At 36.7% G+C, this 7,701-nt stretch overlaps 1 pseudogene; it reads right to left on the reverse strand.

Moving 5' to 3' along the window:
* Window positions 1–6,126: 6,126 nt before the first annotated feature.
* Window positions 6,127–7,111, reverse strand: LOC129890603 (ATP-dependent Clp protease proteolytic subunit-related protein 2, chloroplastic-like; annotated as a pseudogene).
* Between the last annotated feature and the right edge of the window lie 590 nt (window positions 7,112–7,701).

Genomic DNA, 7,701 nt, shown 5'->3' on the forward strand with positions numbered 1-7,701 from the left:
AATATACTAAGTATGAGGGCATGAAATGTAACATAATCATAAGATGCAATGATCAAGTAAATTACATCGTAAGAAGAGATAAATATAGTCATGAGAATATCGTAAAGGTCAAAGCATTTTAAAGGCATAGTTGAAATCATGAAAGTGCATAAGATATCATACATACGTGGGATAGAACCATAACTGACAATAAGATCATACGAGCTATATCATGGAATCCCGATGTCTCCCCATACAATGGAAGAAAGGAATATTTACTTTTCAAGGTAGATTGTGTTCCGCTAGGCGGGTCATGTATATATACTATATGTGGATTCACTATCTAGGACATAAAGGAAACCTACAATGACACGTAATTTAAGAGACTTGAGGTTGCTACTAAGGCTTTTGGTAGGGCCCCCACCTCAAAGTCCACTCGGTGCTAAGTCAAATCCCACAGAATACATAACATAGTAAACATACTTAGCATATATAATAACTTGTTCATAAACTTCATAATACCTAGAATAGATTATTTTATAATATAATTGCAATGTGAGTATTGACCTTTCATCATTATAAATCATACTTGCATAATTCATGTAATTAGGTCCAAGGTCACCACATTGGGCCCTAAGTCACCCTACTTCATAACTTGCATGAAATTCATATCTTGAACATACTTGTAATTCATGATCATAGTTCATACTTGAATTTAGAGCAAAACTCATATACATAGCCATTTTAAATAAAAGTCATGATAATACCTTGAAATCATTAGTTTCATAATCTTACTTCATAATATTATCATTGAAAATAGGCTTCATACATGGGTAATCGTAATTCAACTTAAAATTATGTAATTTATGTAGGAACATACTTATAATGATCAACTATAATAATTTAAAACATAATTTAAATCGCCCAATGCAATTCATCAAATTAGGGTTACAAACCCAATTGAAATTCATGAGATTTTTTAGTAGAAGCCTTAGGATTCCATGGGTGGAAGGGACCCATGTATTATTCCCTACATACCTTATTTAATTTGACCTTAAAATTGAAAAATAAGACTTGTTCTTGAAGAAATCCTAGCCAAACATAATAAAGAAGATGAACCCTTGAATGAACCTTGAGAGAGAAGTCGTAAAGTTGATTGGGAATTAATGAGGGAAAAATAGGTTTAGAAGTATTTGAGATATTTTCATAATGAATCTAGTCCCAAAAACGTCCATATACATTAATAAAAGAATAGAGAAATAACCATATTACCCCTTATTAAACTATAACTTAGACTCACCACAGAAGACCCAATACGGTCCGTGATGCTCATCACAGCCCATGGTTGGGTCTGTGATATTGGACTTGGAATTAAAATCTTGGGAGTTATAGGGAACAGTTTCTGAAATTTCTCCACGGAACCTTTCACTATCCATGGAGTACATTATGGGACGTGTATAGGTCCTGTAGGGAGACCTGCAGGACTGACCACCATGAAGCTCACCATGGTCCATGAAGATCTACATGGATCGTGGTGGCGAATCGTGGTCCTAGCCTTGGTATCATGTTCTGAGGTCTCAGGGGAGGGATCACCATAAAGGGATTCATGGCCCGTGGTGCTTACCACGATCTGTGGTACCCTATCGTGGACCTCAGCCTATAGAAGTGAACCTCAGAGTCACCACCATGGTGGCTCACCACGAGGCATGATGATCACCACAACCCGTGATGGCCTTCGTGGTCATCACCTAATGCCAAAATTATAAGTTTTTCAGATATTTCATGTTTTGATTCTTGTTTTCCAACTTTCAAATTTTTTGGGTTCTTACATATTATTTTTATAAATAATGTATGGATTGATATAAATTATATGATAATGCATATTTTTTGAATTTAATTTTATGATTTCCATATCAATTGATTATAAATCCATATTTTCACCTTAAATTTAAGTATAAATCATGATCATGAAATTTTAAATGTTCAAGTAAGTTTTATAAAAAAAGGGTGACTTAAGATCCTTAACGGTGACTTAAGACCCTAATGATACTCCTTATGAAATAAGATTTGTAAGGATGGAAGACATACACCCATATTATATGAATCACATGATAATGAGCTATTCCTATGAAATATGATTTATGATAATTTTATGATTTATGATGATGATATATATTCCGTGGGATTTGACTTTGCACCAAGAGGGCTTTGAGGTGGGGACTCGACCCATGGGGTCCTTAGCAGCATTCTCTAGTCCTTAACTATGTCACCGCCATAGGTTTTACTTTATGACTTAGCTAGTAGATCTACATATAGCTCATGATTATGTTTGTGATACAGATTCTACCTTGGCAAGTAGCCTGTCTCTTCTCGATGTAGGAGTTACATCAGATTCCATGATATAGCTCGCATAGTCTTAAATGTTTGATACAGTTATGTCCCACATATGTGTGGTCCCTTATGGAGATTTACTTGACTAATCCTAGCCTTTACTTTTACATGATGCTCTTATGGTTTATTACACATTTTCCCTTTTCATGTCAACTTATGGTTGTACTATCTCTTTTATCATGCTATTGAAAATGGTCCTTTACACAACATGGTTTTATTATGCATTACATTGCCTACAACTTAGTACATTCAAATATATTTATGCATACTTCACTGCCTACATTATATCACAATGTAGGGTCAGATGCTCTATCCTATTCTCGTGGCTTGTTGATAATCCATTGAAGATCGTAAGGTGAGTCTTCATGCTTCAAGGGCAAGCCGAGTCTATCTTTCCTTATCTTGTCATTCTTAGACTATGTTGGTATATTGATACTATTCCACGTTATGTCATTAATTTTCTTTGAGGGTGAGGTAGGAACATGTCCTAGTCCCCGCCAATGTTAGTTAATGAGAGAGGCATGTTGGATATGTGTATGGAGTCTATGTTGTCTTACTTCATTCTCAATATGATATGTTCTTGGATTTCTTATGAGTTTCCTCTTATTTGTTGCCTTATGTATCCTTATGATATTCCAAGAGGCTTGGTTGGGTTTTCTTCAAAAATCCTAATCCCCGTGTCACACCTAGGTCCTAGCTTGGATCATGACAAACTTGGTATTAGAGCACAAGGTTTTGAAGTGTCCTAGGGAATCCAACATGCTACATCAAGAAGAGTATTATTCATGGGTGTGAAGAATGCCATATCTATGAGTAGGAGGCTCTGAGGCATTTTAGCAAATCTTTACTTCTTTCATAATATATGTTGAGTAATAGAGTGTACCTTAAGTCATTTCCCTCTAACGTTTGTTCTTTGCGATTTTTCAGAAAATGCCTCCAAGAAGACCTCTGATCCAAAGAGGGGTTGATGCTAATTAGGGACAAGCCCCAAAATCTCCTAACGATCCTCTAGCTGATCAAGTTACTCATGCCAAATACTAGATTTCTATCTCTATGCTAGCCCAAGCCATGACTACTCAAGTGAACCAAGGGGTGGTCTTCCTCCAAATGTGGCTACAACGACTTCAAGGGTTAGGGACTTTACAAAGATAAACCCCTCCGAGTTTCATGGGCACAAGATTGATCCCCAAGATTTTGTTGATGAGGTGTATAAGATTGTTACTATCATAGGGGTGTCTTCGAAGCAAAAGGCGGAGGTTGTGCCCTAGCAACTCAAGAGCCTTGTTCAAGGGTGGTACATTTAATAAAAGGATAAAAGGGTTAAAGAGGGTCCCATAGGTTGGGAGAATTTCAAGGTTGCATTTCTTAACCGCTTTCTCCTACTTGAACTTAGGGAGGAACAGGTGTTGGAGTTCATCAATCTCAAAAAAGGTAATATAAGTGTTACGGAGTATGACCTAAAGCTCACAAAGTTGTCCAAGTATGCTCCTTCTTTGGTAGCCGACTCTAGTGCTTGAATGAGTAAGTTTATTTTGAAAGTTTCAGACTTAGTGGTGAAAGAATGCTAAACCGTAATGCTCATTCAAGAATTGGACATTTCTAGGCTCATGACATATGTCGATCAAGTAGAAGGGGACAAGCTTAAGGAGAAAAAGGTGAGGAAGTGCAAGAGGGCTTGGATTGAAGGAAGATTTTCTCAATCCAATTCGGTGGTTGTAATAGCCATTTTCAACAAGGCCAAAGGTTTCAAGACCAAGGTTCTTCAAAAGCTCCAGGCCAAAGATTTGACAAAACCTTAAGGCCTAAAGTGGTGGTGATTTGAAAAAAATAGGGTGCCCAACCTTAGGGCCTAAAGTGACGGTGTTAGTGGATCTACTCACCCTAAGTGTTCCAAGTGTGGGATAAAACCATAGAGTCAAATGTTTGTTTGGAACGGGTGTTTATTTTGGATGTGGTAAAATGGGGAACAAGGTCTCTGGATGCCTTAATGTTGCAGAAAAGGGAAGATAAGGGCATCCTTAAGGCCAATATACTCAAATCATAAAATTTCAACAAGGTGGTGGTCCACGCCACAATAGGTTCTATGCACTTCAAGCTAGACAAGATGTCGAAGAGTCTCCCAATGTGGTTATGGGTATGTTGAGTGTCTTTTTTTTTTATGGGAACAGACCCTACACGAGGCTCCCACCTCTCGTGCACAGTCAGGGGTTGAGCATCACCCCCAAGCCTTAACATAAATAAATAAAGTAAAAAATACAAGGAGGGGGATGTTTATGCTTTACTTGATTTGGTTGCCACATTGTCTTTTTTTATTCCTTATCTTGCTATAATATATTATATATGTCCCAAAATTTTGCTAGAGCCTTTTTTTGGTTTATACCCCATTGATGATTCGGTTCTAGGCAAGAGAGTCTATAAAAATTGCCCCGTGTTGGTCTTACATAAAATAATCCCATGTGATCTTGTTGAAATTCAAATGACTAATTTTGATGTCATTCTTGTCATGGATTGGACACATGCTTCTTATGCATCTATTGATTGTAGAATGCATATTGCCAAATTCCTATTTCCTAATGAGCTGGTTCTTCAGTGGAAGAGTAGTGATTCAGTATTTAAGGGTCAGTGCATATCGTGCCTAAAAGCCCCAAAAATAATTTGTAAGGGATGTATTTATTATTTAGTTTGGGTTAGGGGTACAAATTCGGAAGCCTCTACTGTTGAGTTGGATCCCACTGTAGATCAATTTCCTAATGTGTTTTCCGATGATTTTCTTGGTATTCCTCCTAAAAAGAAAACTGATTTCAGTATAGATCTTATTCTAGACAATCAACCTATATTTATTCCTTCTTACCGTATGGCTCCGACGGAACTTAGGGAGTTGAAGGAATAATTGAAGGTCTTTTAGATAAGGATTTCATAAGGCCAAGTATTTCGCTATGGGGTGCTCCTATATTATTTGTTATAAACAAGGATGGGTCACTTCGCATGTGTATAGACTACCGATAATTGAATAAGGTCACAACAAGTATCCTATTCCGAGAATAGATGACTTGTTTGATCAACTCCAAGTTGCAACTTACTTTTCTAAAATTGATTTCTAGTTCGGTTATCACCAATTGAGGGTGAGGGAGTGTGACATTCCCAAAATGGCATTTCGAACAAGGTATGGACATTTTGAATTTTGGTTATATCATTCTGGTTGACTAATGTTCCCGCTATTTTCATGAACTTGATGAATCAGGTCTTCAAAATGTACCTAGACTTGTTTGTGGTGGTCTTTAATGATGATATATTGATTTATTCTTGAAATGAAGAAAAGTATATTGGTCAATCAAGAATTGTGTTGCAAATTTTCAGAGACAAGCAACTATTTGCTAAGTTTAGTAAATTTGAATTTTAGTGGAGGTCCATGGAATTTCTTGGTCACATTGGTTCCGGTGATGGTATCATGGTTTATCCAAAGAAAATAGAGGCAGTAAAGAATTGACCTAGATCATTTCTTCTTCAGATATTCATAGCTTCTTAGGCTTGGCCAGGTATTATAGAAAGTTTGTAGAAGGCTTTTCATCTATTGCATCGCCTTTGACCGTTAACCCAAAAGAAGGTAAAGTTCTAATGGTCGGATGAGTGTGAAAGAAGTTTCCAAACATTGAAGTCGGCTCTTATTTTGACATTGCTGAAAGGTCCGGATGGGTTTGTGGTATATTGTGATGCCTCACGGGTTAGATTTTTTTTACTTCAACAACTTTGCAAAATTTTGAATAAGTAGAGATCAAAAGAGTTCAATATGCATATTAAATAATTTTTTTGTAGAAGAACACTGCAACTCGTACTACTACTATCAGTCATTTCATTTACGAGGCATAAAGACTTAACCAAGACCTGTTGTGATATCCCTCGGCAGAGCATCTGTGTTAATACAGGAATTCCTAACTATATTGTCAATAAGACCATATTCAAAAGCTTTTCGAGCAGTAAATCTCTTCTATTAACTTAAATCCTTGTGAACCTTTTCAATAGGATGTCCTATCTTCTCTGCCAACTCTTGGAAAGGTAATCTCTAATTCTGAGTAGTTCATCTGCTTCATTACGGATATCGTTAGCCTATCCGTGTGCTGCTCCAGCTGGAGATTCTAGTGCAATCCTTGAAAGAGGCATTGTATATCGATTGCCATTTTCTCCAGAAGCAAGAAGATAAGTGGCAAGATTATAGGCAAAGCCCACACAGTGGGTGAAAAAAACACTTTTCAGACTTTGCATTGTGTCGTAGATGGCCATGGTTGGAGTTAGATCACCACCAGGGCCATTGATTAACATGAAGAGCTTTTTTAAATCATCAATACTGTCAAGGTAAAACATAATTGCTAATATCTGGTTGCTAAAATTCTTCATTTATCTCTTCTCCAATGAAAATAACTCATTTGCGGTAAAGAGCATTCCTCAAATCAACCCATTTCCATGATGCATCAGTTAGATTTCTATAAGGCACCTTTGGTGTTCCAATAGGCATCATGGTAACTTGTGAATGCGTTGCTTTATCATCTCTAGTTCTGGATTCAATACATATGTGAACTCTGTTGAAAAATTTAACATTTAAATTAGATGTAGCCACCCCATAAGAATTTAGAGATTGAAATCTCAATCCAACATAAACTTTGCTTGCGCATCTTAAAGAAGTCTTAGGTATTTTAGTAGTTGAGTATAGATACGAGGAAGAAGTTGTTGAAAGAGTTGCTGTCATTGATACTTTGGTGAAGGAACAAATGAGAGTGCATAAACGGGTTGCATTGGGTTGTGTTTTGTTGCAACATGGAAAGTTCATAGCATATGCCTCAAGACAACTAAAAGTGCATAAACAAAACTATCCAACTCATGATCTTGAATTGGCGATAATTGTTTTTGCTTTGAAAATTTGGCATCACTACTTTAATGGGGTGCATATTGACATATTTATCGACCACAAAAGCTTGCAATATGTGTTTAGCCAAAGGTACTTGAAGCTTAGGCAAAGGAGGTGGCTTAAACTATTAATAGATTATGATATGAGTGTGTTGTACCATCGGGTAAAGCAAATGTTGTTGCTGATGCTCTTAGTTAGTTATTCATGAATAGTATTGCTCATGTTGTAGATGATAAGAAAGAATTGGTGAAAGATGTGCACCAATTGGCCCTCTTAGGAGTAAGGTTGAGTGACTCTAATTAGGGTGGTATTCTTGTTCAAAATGGTTCAGAATCATCATTAGTATCAGATGTAAAGGCAAGACATGGATCCAACCTTGGTTGAGTTGAAGAAATTAATGGTTGATAAGAAGACTGATGTTTTCTCACAAG

This window comes from Solanum dulcamara, chromosome 5 (assembly GCF_947179165.1).
Source record: "Solanum dulcamara chromosome 5, daSolDulc1.2, whole genome shotgun sequence".
In the NCBI taxonomy this organism is placed as follows: Eukaryota; Viridiplantae; Streptophyta; class Magnoliopsida; order Solanales; family Solanaceae; genus Solanum; species Solanum dulcamara.